General features: G+C 41.8%; 1 long non-coding RNA gene across 1 annotated transcript; it reads left to right on the plus strand.

Moving 5' to 3' along the window:
• The first annotated feature begins 15,852 nt into the window (after positions 1-15,852).
• LOC140001413 (uncharacterized) lies at positions 15,853-19,838 on the plus strand. The gene is made up of 3 exons (XR_011806630.1): positions 15,853-16,058; positions 18,050-18,265; positions 18,913-19,838. It is a non-coding gene; the product is annotated as an uncharacterized lncRNA (long non-coding RNA).
• The last annotated feature ends 823 nt before the right edge of the window (positions 19,839-20,661 follow it).

Genomic DNA, 20,661 nt, shown 5'->3' on the forward strand with positions numbered 1-20,661 from the left:
CAGAGCTGAGCAGAGGGGAAGGATCACATTGACCTGCTGGCAACACTCTTCTGAACGCAGCCCATGAGTCTGCTGGGAATCTGAGAGTTGTGAGAGTCTGAATCAGAAGATGAATGTGCTTTGGGGCACTGTGGCCCTGGATGCACTATTCAAGTCTGATTTATAAACCATTTTTGACATCCACCATGGGGCATATTCACATAAACCTCAGAGTGCTCTTTCATCACAACCTGATGTCTGATCTTGAATTGTTGCATTTGGATATTTGATCAGTTTTTCTTACGCTGAAGTAATTTTTCACACAATTAGATGTAGTGAGGCAGTGAAAGAGCCGGCCGTAATCATGTTGCTTCCCACGGGTAAGATCAAAAGTCAGACATTTTTAGATGGTTCTTGACAGGGACATAGCGAAAGTTGAAGAAAAGACAGACTACAATTGACGTCAGTGATACAGTACTTCTTGGTAGCAGTGGGAAACATTCAAATTGGTAAAAATAACACTTTTTTTTTTCTCCCCTTTTAAGACCACTGTTATCAGGTATTTAGTGTGCTTTGGCTTTCCCTCAAAGCCTTCAAAAATGTGTCAAGCTGTTTCACCTACAGACCCGAAAGCAGGAAGCAGAAGGCCTGTTATTAGCTTTTTGTGGTTTGGAAATTGTAGGTACTCAAACGCCACAGTGCTGGGGGCCTGGGTTGCTTTGCTGAGAGTTGGCTACATGCAGCCACTGCCAGCAGAGCCTTGGTGTGGGTAGGGAGAGGGAGTTTTCCATGTTCCCCCAGTGGGACAGGTGCCTTCAGGTCTGACAGAGCAGCATCACATCAAGTCTAGGCTCTGCAACACATCCCTGGCTACAGAGGGCTGCCCTGGCAGAAGATTCAGCCACACCAGTTCAGGCCCAGCTTATGAACACTGGAAGAGAAGAGATTCCTCTTCTGACACCTTTCATATTTCCAGTACAGCATCACACATGATGCCATCTGCCTTCTGAACCTGCGGTGTGACAATGTCTTGTAGGGAAGCTGTGGCAGGCGCTTTGTTTCTGAACTTCTGAATTTGCTTCCAAGTTGGCTGGTTTCAGACAGCAGGTGCCTGATGCTGGAAGACTCTTGGTCTCACCCAGAACATCAGCGGCTTTACCTGGGCTGTTGCATTAAGTCACAGGCATGAAACAGAATCACAGAAATGCAAAATCACAGCATGGCTGAGTTGTGAAGGCACCTCTGGAGCCAGCTGCTCCAACCCCTGCTCAAGCAGGGACACCAGAGCAGGCTGCCCAGGACCATGTCCAGGCAGTTTTGGAGAATCTGACGTTTTGAAGCCATCAGGTTAACCCTGTTGCAGCCATGACCTGCTGTCTTAGCATCACTTACAGTTGATTTTTTTTTTTCTAATTTCACATTAGATTTGAAAACAGTATGTATTTACCACAGTGGCAGTGGCAGCCCACTCTGGTTGGTTTTATACTTACGGTCCAGAACAGATACCATAAACATGTGTGACAATTTCAGTAGGGTCTGTGACAAGCTGCAGACTCATCTTCTACCTCCACCCCACCATTCCCCAAAATTCACCCCAGTTTAAGCATCACTTGACCTTCCATGAAGCTTCTACCTTTGCCCTTTTCTACCAACTTTCTGTCTACCTTTTGCCCATTTTTTTTTCTTTTCTTTTTTTGTGGACTCCCACCATTCTGGCTTGAGCGCTCTGCTTAATATCGCTTTGGAGAAAGTCCTTCCCAAATCTGTATGGGCTTCTTACCGGTTGGTGTGGTAGTTCTGAAAAGATGCCAACACTTCTGTTGTCTGAATATTTGATCTAAAACTTCCAGCTGAACACAGTTAGCATTTGTGTCTTCTTACAATTGTCAGGTACACTCTAGCTGGATGTAAATGGCTTATTCAGTATATAATCTGTGTAAATTTTCACATTGTCTTCCAGCTTTTAACATCTAATTTTATTACTAATATTATAGATTTATCAGTGTAGTTAATGACATGTTTAATATTTCTTCGCTTCCAGCACTATGATTCTCTCATGCACTGCAATGTCTCTATTCAATATGAATATATGGGCACTATTTTGGCTGCAAAAAAAAAAGACATAATGGTTTTCCCTGTGTTTCCAGAAATCTTATTAATGGATAGTGAAGGAATGGAGGAAACAGAATGAAGACGAGGAAATAAAATAAGAAGGAAGACAGAACAGAAAGCCAGTCTGCTAGGTTCAAAGTGCATAGAGGTCAGGTGCTGGAGGAAGAATTAACAGAGATGTAGAGGTCAGGAAGAGAAAAAGATAAGAGTACAAGTGGGATGAGAATAGATAATGTTTTGTGGAACAAAAGATAAATTAGCGACCCTGATACATCTTCCTTCTGGAGGAAGAAACATATGCCCCAAGACAGAGATAACAATAAAGCTTGCAAATAGCCTGACAAAATAGGGAAGCAGTGGGACAGAAGTGTTTGTGGGGGAAAAAAAGCAATCCAGAAAAAAAAAAAAAGAAAAAAAAAAAGCACCATCTCTATTACAGGTAGAGTTCCTATTAAAGGAGAGCTTTAGATTTTCTGAACATTTCTGAACATTTTGGGAAACAGTATGGAAGAAAGGGGAAAATCTACAGAAGAAAAGCAAAAGAAGTATTGGCCTGTTTGCCTCCAGTAACACACCCTTCAGTTAATTTTTTACAGACAGACTGTTCATCCTCCTTGAGAAAAGGGTGTGTATATTTGTGTATATTTTGGGTACCATTCTTGACCTAGAGCTTCTGCATTTTGTTTCTGAATGCCAGTATTTGTGTCCCAGCTGCCTGTCCCCATGTCCCCCCTGCTGACTGCTGCCCGGCGGGCTGCATGTCCCTCTGCCCTCTCCGCCTGAGAACACAAGTTGGCACCTGGGCCTGACGGTGAGGAAAAACATCTTGGGACACGTCTGGGTCATTTAATGCCAGAAGCTGGTTACTGAAATGAGCAGGTGTGCAGACGGCTCACCTAATCCAATCGTGCTGCTGACATCCGCAGGAGTAATCCGCCCGCAGAGCCGCCTCCCCAGATAGTGGCCGTGGCAGCCTGGCTGGCTCAGACAAACACATGCAGGGAATCCCCAGGGATGAACGCCGTGTCTCTGAGTTCCCTCCAGCTTTCACTCACAGAAGTGAGAGCCCATATGTCTCCTTAATTCAGGAGAAAATCCGATTTTGAAATGGCAGGGGCACCTGGCTCTCTAGCAAATGCGCACGCTGGGTATGAAGGGACACGTGCATGCAGAATGAAAATTGGGGTCTGCAGAAGAGGGATGCAAACCCAGATCTCCCCATTTTGCAGTGGGTATTGAAGTTGTTCTGTTCTGTTTATGGCAGCTCTGAGGGAGCTCCTTGCTGCAGTTGTAGCTGCAGTGTGTGATACATAAACCTGCCACCCGCAGCTCAGACACAGCGTGTTTCAGTGCTGGAACCAGCTTTTGGCTTGGAGCTTGCAGTCTTCTCCAAGTCAAAGGAAGGAGTGAAACTGCCAAAGCTGACCACAGCACTTCAGCTAAAGGGGGATGGAAATGTTTCACGGGGCAGTTAGGCTCAGTGAATGCTACCAGAGGGAGGTCTGCTGTTATCAGCTGATAGAGAGACTGCAGGATAGAGAGAGCAGGAACATGAGTGCTGTCTGTAGAAGCACGTTGACACTGCCTCGGTGCTCTGCCTCCACTGTTTCAAGGGGCGAGGGACCAGATCACCTCTATTTGAATACTGTCACCTGCTGGCAAACACAGAAGAAAAGAGCAGAGAGGTACTAATCCATCCTCTTCTGGGTACAAGAACTTCACTATGAGGCTGGTCAAAGGACACTTGCATGTGCTAACAGACCTTCCTGGCACTATGCAATGCTCCAGACAGAGGCACATCATTTTTCATCATTTGTACAGTAATAGGATTATGCTCTCATTACTCTGACATCCATACTGGTGATTCTAGTGTCATACTTTTTTCTCTCAGGTAATTTTGGCTTACCTCTGAAAGTGACTGCTTCATGCAGTGGAAGTTTAGTTCTCCATTTCATTTGCATTAGCATGGTATGGCTGTGGTAGGCCAGAAAATTTAGTCTGTGTCCTAATGTCTTTTTCTCATCTCCCCCCACCTGGACAGATTACTTATTATTTTATCTATTATCACCTCCACTTCTCATTACTGCTCGCTGACACTAGCCAATTTGAAAACTTCTTCAGATAAGCCTGTTCCCTCTCCCACACTAACCTTTCTGTGAGCTGGATGGGGTTCATTTCCTGGAGCTGAGCATCCAGAAAGGAACATTGCATTTGGCAAGGAAAATGCCCCTTGTCCCATCCATCACCTTTAGAGATCATGTCTTCACAATTCGTAAGAAAAACCTACAATTTTGGAGTCACCCACACCTGGAAAATGACCTTTACCCTGCTGGTTGCTGCATTTTGCACAATTTACTATGGATCTGCCACAGAATAAACCACATCTGCAAATTTCCTGCTGCTTATTTGTACATGTCTGTACGTGCTGCCCAGACTATTGGAATATTCTCCAGTCTATACTCCCCTGTTGGAAGACCTCTCTTGGCTTCCTATCAGCTACAAAAACACTCTAATGATCCCAGTGTCCCTTAATGGGCCTAATGGATGGTATCTGTGCACACTGCTATGCTTGCTCCCACTGACCCCAATGTCGTGCCTCACCTTAGACCAAAGACCAGCCAGAGCTGTAACCTTGGACCTTCTTTCCCATTAGAGGGTTCAGTGCTGCTCTCACACCAGCTACAAACATGATTATTATGTATAATCTATTACACAACTCCTTTATTAACACATCATCTCTTTCAAAATTACAGCTCAGAACTGCTGAAGTCATTTTGTTTATAGCCTTGCGGGCTGTGCCCCACACTCTGCCTTGCTCTTACCAAAGTTTCCCTCACTTATGGCCCCATATTTCCTCTGATTTTATACTGCTACATTTTACAATGGTTTTCCTTGCTGCAATTATTGAGCATCCCTAGCTTTGGTATGCAGGATGCCTTATGAAAATAAATTGAACTTCTGTTTTTTTGTGTGTGTGTGATTTTATTTTTTATTTTTTACCGTTTCTAGCCACAGGGGAAATAATTCATTTGTTTGAGGAAAGGGGAGTGGTGAAGGCACCAGCACTAGGTCAAAACTCCTCGAGCCTAAAAGAGATGACACTTTGCTCAAAGGCAGAAAGATCAAAATATTTCTTCAAGCACTTTCCCTGACATATGGAGATTAAAGTTAGGAAAAAAATTGTTTTGTATATATTTCCCTTCAGCTTGTGTCTCTTTATCAAAGCTAGTCATTTTAAAATATGTCTCAGTAATAAACCAGGGATAAAACTTCAGGGAAGCCAGTGAATCTTCAGTTATTTTTCAAAGGCATTTTTACCTGGCTAACATCCCGCAGATATGTGTGACCTTTCTCTGCATGGGTATTCATTAAATGCTTCACCTGCCTCACGTGCCTTTTAGGAAACATAGCAGAACGTCAGCTAGATTCATGGCATCTCCATTAAAGAGTAAATTTGTATCCCTCAATTAAAAACTGTTTTTGAAACATCCCAGAGCAATTACTCCTCAGTGATTCGCGGAAGACGATCTCAAAACACGTAAAAATAGATTTTATAGGACAGTTACAAAAAAGTTCAGGACAGTATGAAGATAGCTACTAAAAAAAGCAGCACACAATCTTACTATAAATCTTAGAGCATTTTGTTTCTTGAAAAACTAATTACTTACAATATTTTTCCCCATCAGATCCTCATAATGCAATCCTTCCAGGAAGCATTATTTTGGTGTTGCTTCCTCCCTCACAGCAGGAATTGTGCACGACGTCATTTGCGGTTTGTGTTAATTACAGAAGATGGCAGTACTAAAAGTAATTATGATGCATGGCTGATTGGAAAATCACTTCATCTTTTATTCCCTCCATTGTCTGCCTTCAGAGAGGCTGTAGCACACCAAAGCCAAACTGGGCAGAAAGGCAGGAAAAAAAAAAAAAAGATGAATTCGATGAAAAAGATAATTTCAACAGCTTCAGGTGAATTAAAAGGAGGTTTGGATTGTATTCAGTATGACTAGGGGTGATTCCTTGTATTATTTAATTATTCTATTTAATTCAGTAAAATGTAGCTGTTAGTTTAATTTAAGAGTATGAATTTAGTAAAATTTACTGTTTCCTATATAAGAAATATTATTAGAAATACTATTCTTGTAAATTTTATATTGTCTTCTACTTCCTCCAGTAAACCATTTTGGGAGCAGTGTAGAGTTTTGGAAATTAAGTAGGGAAGATTGATCCACAGGCATGGGGGACTTTGTTCAACGTGAAAAAGGTATGGTGCTCTCAGAGATTTGGACCATCCGTGTTCAGCTGGGGATCTGCAAAGCTGGGAGGTGAAATCCTCTCTTCCTCCTTCACCCCATCCCCTTTCCTTTGTGGGGCACTGAGCACTTCAGATGGCACTCAGCAGAAGAGAGGACGTAAATAGTTTTCTCTGGGCTTTGGGAAAATGACAGGTAAGGACCCACGGGCTCTTCCTCAGCTGGAGAATGACTGCAGCTGTGATGGGAAGAAGGTTACGGTCAGTAACATTATAAAATACATTTTACTTCTCATTATCAGCTGTCCTAAATCCATATGAAATACAAGAGATTGTTTATTACTAGAGGATATTTTTGCTATTAAATCTTCTGTATAAAGGTAAACAAATAATTTACTTCTGGGGATCACAAGACCATTCTCCAAGTAGCTGGAAAAAATTGCTATCTGCATTTTTATTATGAACCTTTAAGATGCAAATGCCACTGGAAGTGCACAAAGCTTCATTAATGAGACTGTGAAAACCTGAGCCACCAGAATCAGAGTTTAGACTCTTTTAATGTCCAAGGAAAAAAAATCAAAGAATGTGAATTGCTTACATGATTTCATTATTTATTTTGTGGGCTTTATTATTTATATTCTTCAATGCAGAGAGCCCATTCTGAGAGATAAAGACAAAAATCAGTTTTACAGCTCACTTTCTGGGAGCTAATAGCCCGATGACTTCAAAAGGAACTGCACATAGCACACCATGGCTGAATTTGGTCCATATAATATAAAATGAAATACGCTTATGCAAAGCAAAATCGTATAAAAGTCTTAGTGGATTAAATCTCACAGCCATGGAGCCCACAACAGAAGCAAAAACTGAACAAGAGAAATTCAAATTCTGCTACCCAAAGATTTCACTGGTTTTCTCAGAAGTGTGTGTAAAGTGATTTATTTCTCTGTGCAGGTCATTTCTTTACATAAACCTCTGCAGCCTTCAGTGATAAGCCTGCTGCAAATAACACAAGCGAGGGCATACAGATGGTATTAGAAATGCCACAGAAATGGAAAGGACTTCCCTCTGAACAGACCTCAAGTTTTCCATTTAATTTTGGTAATACTGCTTTTATTAAATTGATTTCCATAACTTCAAGACTTCAAAGCTAATACTAAGGAGAACTGAGGATGGCAAAAACTACTAAAGAGCAAAGTGGTAAAACCTACTTTACATTGACCTGCGAATTGAAGCAGACAAGAGGAGGAACAACCTTGGTGACCCACTTACACACATGCATTGTGTGCATACGAAGCCACCTCTTGGCTCTAGGCTCCCTATTAAATAATTGGGCTTCCAGGAATGAATATTGTGAGAAGTAAGTACAAAGAAGAGGGGAAGGAAGGGAACTCCATTGAAATATTGCCAGGGTGAGTGTTTACACCATCAGTGCTGCAGATTCTCCCCATTCCTGAATCAGTGCCTCTGTGCCATGCAGGTGCTAACAGGGAATTCAGAAACGGCTTAAAGTTACTTTAATTAATTCCTGTGCCTATCAATATCTTGAATAAATTACATCATGATATTTTTAATCAAGTTAAAGCTAGAGCAGATCAGCCCACAGGATCAGAAACCCAGCTGTGCTTGGCTTGTGTCTCATCTGAGAGTACTTTGAGAAATATCTTGTCTGAGTGGCATCACAAAGCATCCAAAAACCTCAGCAGGATTGCAGATTTGTAAAATGAGGACAAGATCATGATCAGCTGCTCCAAGGGAGGAGAATGTGCAAGACACTTCCCCTTTTCATCACCCCTTGATCCCAGCTGCCTTCAGCTGAACTGCTCTTGCCTGCCTTTGCCAGGCATGAATTCATGCTCCAGAATGCTTCATGTCACTGCAGTGAAGCTACAAAGGGCTGACTTTATTAAGCACATCCTCCTGCTAGATTTCCACCTATGCAGCATTATTCTATCCTTCCAGCATAAGAGACACTTTCTTTTATACACCTACTGAGCACCAGATGAGTGCAAGTACACCCCATGTATTTCTGGCCATCTCTTACTGATAGTGTTCAAACCAGGACCAGCTGTAGACTAGATCCTACCAAGCACTGCCTCTAGTTCTGTTAATTTCTGTCCTAAAGCTTCAGTGGCTGTTGGTCTTGTGCAGTCCTTGTACTCCTTCCTACACTTGCACATGCCGTATTTGGCCCTAGTTAAGATTTGGACTGGGGACTTGACAGTGAGATAATCTAATGCAGTTGCTCATTATTGCAGCCAATCTCCAGCAATTCAGAACAGGCAGAAAACCTGAAGCTCCAGAACACAAGTGTGAAGAGCTTAATATGAAAGATACTTGTCCTGGGGCAGCACCTGGGAGGTTCTGGTATGCATACTTTCTGCACATCATGCATTAGTGACAGTCCTATTTCAACCAGTAGTAAATTAAGAAAAAGCTTTAAAAGAGAAATTAGTAGCTCTCTATTTCACTAACAAGAGACACAGCAAGAAAAACAATTAACAATTACATTCTTTTGGTGCCTTTTATTTAGTTATCTCAAAGCACTTTGCAAAGCTGATTTAAGAGCCAAAGAAGTTGAGGTGCTTCATATCCAGTTTTACAAACTCAGCCAGTTTGTGCAAATCAGGAACAGGCTACCTGTAATTGTGATCCCAGGGGTCTGTTTGAAACCTATGGATTTTGGATTCTTCGGGGTAAGTAGTGCGATAGCAGTTAATAATATCATTAACTACTGGATGGATTTTTGCATATTCTGAGAAGCAAAAAGGCCTCTCCTGGTTGTTTTTTCATAAACTATTATTCAGAAGACCAGATAACTAATTCTCCCTTGTTTGGGTATGGTGATGTTACAGTTCAGATGCCAACAAGCCTATCCTATAACTCATTTGGCACATTACCATTTTTAATGGCATGTTCCCTGTTTCATTCCTACCTGTACTGGTTTAGGAACATCATCTACGTTGACTGTATTGATCTAGTTCATAACCTGAAAGAAGTTCCACTATGTTCCCTTGAGGACTCTTTAATAAAAAGACTGCTCCTTTAACTTTTCTTTACAGCCCCTTTTGAAGAGCTAGAGCAATCTCTGTTGACCTAGTCTGTACCTGCTCCAATGTAATAATAACCTATCGATGTGTGCAGTGACTGATGTAGTGCTCGGTGTTTGAAATAGTGCTTGATAAGTGTCTTATACAGAAAAAGCATCACCTTTTTGTAGTTTATCCTTTGCTGATACAACATTAGGTGTATTTTGTTTTCTGAGGTATTTGTGGAAATGAAAATCCCAATTACTGCCTCCATACATGCTCCCAGTCTCATTTGATTGTTCCACTCAGCACCTATTTCTTGGGTTGTTTCCTCGATCTTGGACTAATTATTTTACAGAATTCTACAATGAATTTCCTTTACCATCTGCTGGTCTAATCAACCTAATGATCCATGTCCTCTGGAAGCAGATTGCATTATTCCTCATTATTTGCACTGCTTCTGACTTTACCATCATTTACTCTGTAGATTGAGAACTTGGCTCCAGTTCTTGGCTGCTGCTGAGGGCAGCGACAGCACAACTTTAAGCAGATGTTAGATAAGGTTATCTCTAGAGGTATTAATATCATCTGCTAGCACAAGTCAGAGCAGCCTGAAAGTCCCCTGAAATGAGAGTAGGCACCATTGATCCCCATTGCTACAATTACCTGAGTCAATGGATTCAACAAAATCACGAGGATCGACATTTCTTAGCCAAGCTTTGAATGGTGCCAGAACAGAGGGGATAACACAAAAGCCCACTCGGTGCCTACATGTTACCAAAGATTTCTCCTACCAAGAATGACTTAAGGGAAAATTTATGCTATCTTCAAATTGTAAAGAATCTTGTAAAATCAAGCCCTTGTTTTTAAATATATATATATATTTTATTTTGTCAGGAAATTGTCAAGTGTATAAATCAGGGCCCTTAAAACTGACTCAGAGCTGCTGAACAGTAATGTCTGTGAAGCAGTAAATAACTGCTAAGGATCAGAAAATATATATATATTAACGTACAGCTCTACATTAAACAGAAATAAAAAACAACTGATGTTGAAGATTAGTTTCTAGGAGCTAACACAGCTTCTCATCATGGCTATTGCTTCCACAGAGGCAGTTCCAGTGAACACATCAACCGTTAGAGTCCTGAATGCATTTGCAAATCTGTTGAATAGGAAAAACATTTTTTCTTGCAACACAAATACTTATCTGCTCAGATATAGGAGTCACTGGAAGTACTCATGTCTTCAGAATAAAGGCCTAGAATAACATAGTTTTTGGGGGGTGGGTATGAAATGTACGTGGATTTCCATGTATCTTCAAAAACAGGTACCTGCCTTGGTTTCTTCTGCAGTAATGGAAATTAAGGGGTCTCTACTTGGTTTCCAGAAAATATGTTATGAAATACCCTTGGGCAACTGAAAGATGGGGACAAGCACTAGTAGAGACCTATGAAGGGAGGACTTTCGGAGATGGCAGCTGGAACTGAAACAATGTTCTCTAGGCTGCCAGTTAGGGCTGGGGTACCCAAGAGAGCCCCTGCATATAGCTTCCATGTATTTACTAAAGCCTTCCCTAATATTATGTGGAGATGTGAATGACAAAGCAGTGTGGAGAAGGCATTCTGAATAGTGAATTGTTTCTTTCTGCAATGAACATGTCAGGTGTTATTTTTGCAAAAAGCTAGTGAAGTTTCACATACTGTCAGGCTATCCAGGGCACTGCACAATTAATACTTATTTATCAGCTATGATTTATAAGATATTTTTAAATGAACAAAAAGATTTCCATGGCACATCCGACTGTCTGGGAGGGTAAAGCACAGATAAGAAATCGATGTTGCGTAGAGGTTCTGCAGAGAGAACACATCCTGGTCCCAGACGAGCCTGGCGATGTTTGCATTCTCACAGAGAAGAGCTAATCAAAGCTGTGACACGGTTAAGTTCCCCTAAATTAGAAGATAAGGAGGAAGGGGAAGTGAAGTCCCCAGGAAATCATTTGATACTTCATTTGCACTCAAGAGGCAACCCTACAACTGTCACTGTCACAGGGGGGACTCAAGCGCAAGAGAGATCCTGAATCCTTAAGATACCACCGAAGGAGCAGAGTACTGCTAATTTGTCACATTGGCTTGTGTGTCCCAGAGATAGCTTACAATGACAAGTACACTGAGAGCTGGTTTCGTTGTTTGTTGCTTCCCTTCCAGAACTTGGTTTGTGATCAGGACTTTAACCTTTGCTTTTCCATTTATCTTGTTTCATAGCTAAACTTGCCAAGCTGCTGAAGCTGAGGTGAACCTCTGAGGCCATGAATTCAAAGAGATCGGTGCTTGCAGGCACCTGCTGGATGGGTTTTCAGCAAATGGAGTGTTTTGTTCACTATCTGGAAAGTATGGGCCTGGGGGTTGCAGCATTTTGTGCCACAACAGGGACAGAATGGGCCCTTGCCAGGAGCTAGCCGGGAGGAAGAGGAGTGAGAAGCAGAGCACAGTATCACCCCACATCCCTCAGCATCATCCAGGCAGCACAGTGTCTGGATGTGTAGAATAAGAATTTTTGTTGTGTGATTATGTTTGGAGAATCAGAAACCAAGCTATAAAGAAAGACACTGAAGCTGGGAGTAATTTTCCTTTCTTTCTTTTAACCATCTATTTTCCTTTTGGTTTTCTCTTTCCTTTCTGTGCCTGAGTTCAATTTATCTTATTGAACAGGACTGGGCTTCAATAATCCCTCCAAACTGATTCTTTAATTGTTTGAAATATTTTTTTCACCCTTTTCTTTTTTTTTTTTTCTTTCTTCATTTTTTAAATATTTTATGAAGATATGAAAGAGCCAATCAGAGGTTGTTGTTGCAGTCCTGTACTTTTTAAAGAACAGGCTGAAAGGAACTTTATGCAATACAGAGATGGGGAATGTGTACAAAGCACGCTGGTCTTGGACTCCATACAACTTATTTAATACAAATACATTTAATACAAATTATTATTATTTAATACAAATAAATTAAAAAAAATATTATTTCAAATGCTTATCTCCATGTAAGTGTACTTTAAAAACTATAATATCTTTGAAGGTGGCTTCATTCTTTTGCAGACAGAATGTGAACCCCAAGCCAGAGTTTTCTACTTTATAAAACAGGGTGGAAGTTGCCTGATCTGCATAGTTCAGGTCAGAATGAACGAATTAATTGCATTGGAGAGAATATTTGCCTAAAAAGACCTCTATTCATTACTTACAGGGTTCCTGGGACATGGGAATCAACAATTTTCAGATTCTGACACGGCTTTTAAGAGTCTGTATCTAGATGGAATTTATCTGACTTCAATTTCTAGCCAGTTGAATCATCATCTGCTTTTGTCTTATGGTAAGAAGACATCTATTACCAAGTTTCTCTTCTGAATACATGCATGGATCGATCAAGTCCTCTTGCATCCTTACCTTTGCTAATCAGACAGATTTGGGATGTGGGTCTTTCAGGTTAAAGCATGTCTTCTCCTTTCACTGCTATAATGACCTTTCTCTGAACAATTTGTAATTAATCAATACCTTCATTAGCTGGGGTACCAGCATTAGACATACTAGTTGTACCACTGCCAGATACTTCAGCTTGATTTTCTTCTGAATGTGCATCACAAAATCACATCTATTAGAAATGCTCTCCATCATTCATATGTAATGTAGATTATTTATAAATTCAATTTGCAAAATGAAATGCTATGCAGTACTAAATTAAATAACACATGGAAATCCAAGGGGTATTGTGTAAGTACATAGTATTTCCTTCAAAAGCAAAGATGCCTCTGTAAATTCCTTTTTTTTTTTTTTTCTGGATGTGTAATAAAGGTTGATTCAGATCCCACAAGAAATTGTTATCTGGACTTAAAGCTTTGTCTGTCTCACTATCTAACCACTATATTATTACATGTATAATGTATAATTCTTTGAGAGGGACTTTCAGAGACTATAGGCTCTGTAAAATTGATCTCTGGAAGTGATCCTAGGAAAATGACTTTATGGAGAATTACTGTTACTTTTGCTGGCATAATGCAGTTAATGATGCTAGCCGTACAAATCCAATGTAGTGATGTTGCTCTTCATCATTCGTATTTTAGTGCCCTTAAGGTTTTTATTCAGTTTTCCTAAGGATGGTATTTTGTATATCTAAAAATTGAGCATCTTCTATTTTTTATTTGTCAGGACAGATGAAAAATTTTATGGCATCTGTGGGAGTGAGATTCCTCTCGTTTAATTGTTGTCTTCAGTGTTGAGGCATATGACAAGAACAGTAAGGAGTCAAATGCTCATCATTTAAAGCTATTAGAACGACTCAAAACATCGATCCCATTCAAAATGCAAAATTAAAATAGTAGCCCTACTTTGTAGATTTCCTGTGCAGGAAGATGAAATGTCTGGAGATGGATTCAGCCTGTAAAAATGCATTGGTTGGACACTTTCGGTAGTATTTAAGGGACGTGTAATTATTATACAGAACAGCTATTAGCCTGCTTAGTGATACAGCATGGCATTGAAATTGTGAAAAGCAGGTGGAAGGACTGAATGTCCTTAAGGAGATGTAGCTGTGTTGGTGGTAGTGATGGCAGTAATGCAGGTCCTCTCCCCGCTGTCCTTGAGGAATAACTACCCTGGTGAGGTGTTCACAACCCCACACTCATCTCCTGCTTATCTGCACCCTCACAGACAAATATTGCCTGCAGACATTCAAGTGAGGCATCTAGACAGCCACTCACTGAGAAGCAGAATTACACCAGCTTCCCATGCATGGTGCACTGGAAAAGCAGGTGAAATTGAGCTGGTCATGCACAACTGAGAAGGCTGCAGAGAGTGAAATGTTCCTCTGCCTAGGAGCTGCTAACCCTTTTTGTACTGATCAGTCTTTTAAAACTTCTAGACGAGTCCAATCAAACTTTTCAAAGTTCAGGGAAGTCACTGGGAATGTATATAATAATAATATAAAATAATATATATATGTATGTTCTTTCAGTCTATATTTGCTATACACTATAATTTACCTCTGATGAGCAAATATTAGCATGTTTTGCTTTTGTATGATATGCAGAAACTAACAACAGTATCTTTTTTTGGTCACTTGTCTAAATATGTTTGAACAGTCACAACTAGTATTTTCTCTTTTGGGGAAAGTAACAAAGGAGGGTTTTTTAGCATTCTACCTTGTTTTGGTATAGGGATATATTTATTTAAAAACAAAATTTTAAAATGTGCCAACAGTTTTGCTTTATTGGGGATTTCACAAAAAGCCAAGTGACAAGAGGAGGTTCAGTGACCTTCTCTTGTAAGAGGAAGTATTTAAACATCACAGCATTCTGAGAACAAGGGCATACACGATGAGAAAAGTGTATCTATCCACTGCATTCCTGCAGGAAGCATTTAAACCTCTGCTTGAGGACCAAGTAATATCATGCACCATCCATGCAAAAGAGTTGACAAAAAGACTTTAAGAAAATTTCTCTGCAGGAAGATTTCTTCATGAACTTCCCTGCTCTGTTCCTCTGTACAACAACAACAAACAAGTTGGAGGGGAGAAAACTTTTTGATCAGCTAAATTTTTCCTGGATTCAGTGATTCATCTGTTAGAAAGCCAGCTCAGCAGATCTGTGTGCTGCTAAACACAACTTCTGTGGGCAGTATTAAACCTGGTAAACAACTTCCTTTTCCAGTCTTTTTGCAGATGACACTAAATTGGGAAGAACTGCTGACTCCCTTGGAGGTAGAGAGGCCTTGCAGAAAGATCTTGACAAATTAGAGGGATGGGCACTCACCAACAATATGAAGTTTAACAAGAGCAAGTGCTGGACTGTGCACCTGGGACAGGGCAGCCCTGGCTGTACGTACAGACTGGAGACAAGAGGCTGGAGAGCAGCCCCATGGAAAGGAATTTGGGGTTTTGGTTAACGGAGAGTTGAACATGAACCAGCAGTGCACCCTGTCAGCCAGGAGGGCCAACCATACCCTGGGGAGCTTCAAGCATGGCATTGCTAGTTGGTCAAGGGAAAGAATTGTCCCAGTCTGCTTTGTGCTGCTGTGGCCTCACCTTGAGTTCTCTGTGCAGGTTTGGGTGCCACAGTATAAGGATGTAAAACTACTAGAGTGCATCCAAAGGAGAGCTACAAAGATGGTGAAGGGCCTCAAGGGGCAGATGTATGAGGAGCAGCTGAGGTCCCTTGGTTTGCTCAGCCCCGAGCAGAGCAGGCTGAGGGGAGGCCTCATGGTGGCCTGCAGCTCCCTCACGAGGGGAGCGGAGGGGCAGGCGCTGAGCTCTGCTCTCTGGGGACAGCGACAGGACCCGAGGGAACGGCATGGAGCTGGGACAGGGGAGGGTCAGGCTGGGGGTTAGGGAAAGGGTCTGCACCCAGAGGGTGGTCGGGCACGGGGACAGGCTCTCCAGGGCAGTGGGCACAGCACTGAGCTGCTGGAGTTCAAGGAGCATTTGGACAGTGCTCTCAGACACATGGTCTGTTTTTTGGGTGGTCCTGTGCGTGCAGTTGGACTTGATGATCCCTGTGGGTCCCTTCTAGCTCACAATATTCCATGATTCTATGATTCTTTTTCTCTCCTGTCTACCTAAGCCATGTTCCTGGAGCAGACAACATGCAAGAGGCTGAGTCCTGAAGCCACCAACATGAGCCACTGAATCAGCCACAAGCTTTCAGGTGAGGCATACAACTGTCTCTTACAAGGTGTAGATAAGATGTTTAGTGTGCTGAAGATTGTGGTCCACCACTGGAGGCTGGGATTTCTGCTTGTTCCTGGAACATAAATGCTAGGTAAACCATAACCCAGTGAGGTTGGACTGTGGTCTGCTGATAACCACTGGACTGTTTCTGAAGTGTCAGTAAAAGGTAAGTCTATTGTTGGTTTTTCAGAATTTTTTACACCAGCTCTGTACCTTCCCTTTTTTATGGTTCTTCAAGCTGGAAATGACTGGGGATTTTGACATGACTCTGCTTGGGGCACAGTGGCTGTTCTGGTGCAGCACTGCTGGGAAAATGATCTGGGAAATGAGCATGCTTCATTCTGCTTGCCCTAGCAGCCTGTGCAGGCAGCAATGGGTGCAGATTCCTAAGCAAAATGTGTGAGAAATGGAAGGGAACTAGGCAGTTCTGCAGGTGGCAAAGAAGATGTGACATGTAAGTATTGAACAATGGGTTCAGAGGCACAGCCTGGTCCTTCCGCTGTGTCTGCTGGACTGCTCTTTCCCAGGCTGGTGCCACCATCACTTAATCGTTGTCAGAAGCAGCACATGATGCACCGCTGAGACCCAAGGTGGGAAACAACTGTTCCCTAAGACAGAGCTGGTCTCAACAAGCACCTTGGTGACTTCCCACCCTGGGTCTCAGCGGTGCATCATGTGCTGCTGAGAGGAAGTTTGATAGCAGGAAAAGGATACAGAGCAGAAAGTGCAGACCTGGAAAAGAGTAAAAATACCCTAGAATAAGGAAAAACAAAGGTGCACACAAGGATACCAATCTAAATAATAATTTTAAAAAAATACAGAAGAAGGAGCAGAAGTGTGCAGTGAAGCCCTCAGATGGGTCAGGTTTGCCAAACAGAATGTGGCTACCTACAACAACAAAGCATTTCACAGAATCACCTAGGTTGGAAGACACCTTCAAGATCACTGAATTCAACCTCTGACCTAACACTAACGAGTCCTCCACTGAACCATATCACTAAACTCTACATCTAAATGTCTTTTAAAGACCTCCAGGGATGGTGACTGAACCACTTCCCTGGGCAGCCCATTCCAATGCCTAACAACCCTTTTGGTAAAGAAGTTTTTCCTAAAATCCAGCCTAAACCTCCCCTGGTGTAACTTTAGCCCATTCCCCCCAAAAAAGAAGCGCTCACACAACCCCTGAGAATCAGCAAGGGCTGTTTATTGCCAAGACATCTTGCAGGTAAGCCTGCAGGATGTCCATGGTGTTTGGTGGCTACAAACTAATGCTTGCAATGGAGCCTGAGCAATGAGTAGGGGGCTTGCTGGGCACTTCTGCGATGCTGTTGGTGTTCCCAAATGACAGAGCACAAAGACATGCCGTGGTAGTCCCAGGCCTGTCCTGGCAGAGGTAGATCCACTTCCATCTGTTCCTCCACATCTGGTGGATCCAGCTCCATGGTCTCCATGGTGCTTGGCAGAAGGCTAAGCCAGTCCTTGCCTGGGACTGCCCAAATGGGATGCCTTGCATCCAGAATGTCCTCAGGCCAGGGTGCTGAACCAGGGGGTTGTCCAGTTCCATGCCTCGGTCCCATGCCACTGTTGGATTGATTTTCATGCATAGGTCCGACGGTGTTGTCTGTTTTATGGCCATTACTGGGTCCCTCACTGTGTTCTAGACTATGGGCACGCCTCTGCTCCCTGTGGCTGTCTGTCTGATGCTCCCACCTTTGCCCCACACCACCATTGCTCCTGTGGCAAGGCCCAGGCCCCCTGTCGCTGGGTGTTTGAAGGGCCAGTCTGTTCCCTGCACCGTTGCGGTGCCAATGGTGCCGCCTGTATCTCTCTGTGGGCTGGGCGCCGGAGGTCCCTTGGGCACTGGGGTCTCTTGTGCCACTGGTGCTATCCCTCTGCCCACGACACCTCTCCTTCTGGTCTGGTGCATTCCTTCCATTCTTTTAGGTAATTTCATTCTATTCTTTACAGAACAGGACAGAAGCAAGGTGCATCTTTAGCCCTAATTCCCATGTGCACTTTGTGCTCCTTTACTTCCCTCTCCTAGCACAAAGAGGGATCAGGAGACAAGTGGCCACATCTCTGCATGTGAAGACATCTAACAGTCTGTCTGTAGCCATGGACATCTCTGGTAGCCAGCTCTGGAGGGCAAACTGCCGCTGCCAATGCCACCCACCAACCTCCCAGGTAGGGACAGGGCGGTGAGCACTGCAGCACTCAGCATCGCTGCCTTTTGAGCCAGCTCAGAGGTGTCTGTGTGTGTTAGATAAACATCTTCAGCCAATTTAAGAAGCATAATTTATTCATAAATGTTTTGTGAGAAAGCCAGGCACACCTTATTCAATCTTTTATGCAGCTGACATGATTTGCTAAGGATTTGTAACTCGCAGGTTAAAAAACAACTATTTTCAAACTCCAAGAGAAGTGGACAAATAGTTATATTTAACCTCCTGCAGAGAAGATGGGGATCCCAGACACTGTAATATTTTTTCAGTTACTTTTAACAACAACAGCATATGATTATAATTTTCAGAAAGTACAACAAAAGATTTAAAAATTTGGAAGCAGTTTTCTGTTAGAAATGCAATTGTGTTGTTTTAAAAGATTACATCAACTTAATTTATATTGAAAGGAAAATTCCTATAAATTCAAGGCTGAGATGGAATCTTACATTTAATTCTTTGTAACCCTTTGTAACCTTTAATTCTTTGTAACCTTTGCTATTGTTATGTTTAGAAGTTTGTTTACTAGTTTTCTTACTTCATTTAGTGAAAATAAGGTGGATTAACAATGCCATATTAGCACTCATGAACTGAATTCTTCTGCGATTCCAGAATTTTCATTTTTGTTACCACTGGGAACAAAAATCCATTGTCAATATTGACCTTTGCAGTGGAGGACACCATGCATGCACAGTGTAACCCAGGGAGTAGAGAACACGGTAAGGTCAGGAGAAGATGTTATGGTGGGATTTCACAGCTTCTGATTCCTTTCATGCATCCAACATCCTCAGGAGAACGCTGAAGCAGATGAAAATCCAAGTGAGCTCTGTGCAAAAGAAACTGTCTACAAATAATTGAAAGTGGATTGTAACACAGTCTTGAATTCCAAGTCTGTCTCCTTTTTAGAAGAGTCAGGATTTAATTATACTTGTGGCAAAACTTTCCCACCATTCTTGAGGTTACTGAGCATGTGTTTAAAGCAGAAATTCTGTAAACCATTAATGTTAATATGTCTTTATACATCTTGGAAAAATTGAACTTCTGTTTGAAACTCATGTGGCATTTTTAATCGTGCTAAATGGATGGCCAGTAAATTGTAGGTCAGTCAATGATATGGTGATTCCCAGTAAAATAATGGGAAATGTTTTTTTTTGTCAGATTAGTGTGTCATAGGGAGATTTCCATACAGCATTTAACCTCCTATTGTGTGACATTTTGATTTAACAGGTAATGCTATCCAATCTCAATACTGCAGGTACTAAGTGGATTAAAAAGTAACCGATATGTTTTATGGGTTATTTCTGAAAGAGAATGCTTAATGGAAGAAGGTGTTTCTGAAACGTTCTGCAGCGATGAGTTCCTGGCCCAGTGCTTTTATTTTTTTTTTCTTTTTAATAAAATAGGAACTGGCTAATAAAGCTTGCCAAAATTCACACACTTGCAGAATGACAAATCAAGATGAGAACTTACGCAAAGTGATTCTGAACTGCTTTATAAACCAAACACATTGAAGGGAAAAAAAAAAAAAAAAAAAAAAAACAGCAACAACGACAAGCATAGAAAATGTCCTACTGCAGCCAATGAGCCAATGACAAGATTCTTACCGACTTTGACAGAGATGGGGATGGGGCTTCATATGGCTTGTTTAACAGCGCCTGACAAAAGTTAACATATCCATGAACACAGATTGCAGTTCTGCCTGTGAAGACTGGACCATTACATTAGGATAAACAGGACTGAAAATATTTATTGGTCATGACAGATGAATCAGCTGACCATAAGCACTTGTGATAGTGCTGTCACTGTAAGGCTGTACTGGGAAGCAAGAAAATTTTAGCCTCACTGAAGCTGGAGTCCTTGGCCTGAGCAGGTCAGGTTACGTGCACCATGTTAGCAAATAGCTGAGTGGACCTGGGCCAGGTGCTGATATTTGTCATTTATTCTGTACTTCCTAGTTAATAATGCTGTGGGCACTGCCTAAACATTTCTTCCATCTCAGAAGTCAAAAGATTGTTGATAAATTGGCAAAGGTTCAGAAACAAGACAGGAGAGTAATCCACAATCTGGGAAGTGCATATTATGGTGATTAGGGATCTCTGGCAGCTTGGCTTTTTGAAAGAGTAAGAAATAACTCAATCAAGGTCTTTAGGTACGTACGTGGGAAGCAGAAAGCATCTGCTACATTACAGCTCTGTTATCTGTAAGGCAAAGGTATAACAAAATGTAATACCTGGAAGCTGAATCTAGACAAACAATTATAATTATTTAGTATCCTAAATCTGGTCACAGACCGTCCCTAGACACTTTTTTAGACAAGTAAATCTGCAAAACAAATCTAATATTCCAGTCTAGCATGTAGAT

The sequence above is a fragment of the Anas platyrhynchos genome, chromosome 1 (genome assembly GCF_047663525.1).
Source record: "Anas platyrhynchos isolate ZD024472 breed Pekin duck chromosome 1, IASCAAS_PekinDuck_T2T, whole genome shotgun sequence".
In the NCBI taxonomy this organism is placed as follows: domain Eukaryota; kingdom Metazoa; phylum Chordata; class Aves; order Anseriformes; family Anatidae; genus Anas; species Anas platyrhynchos.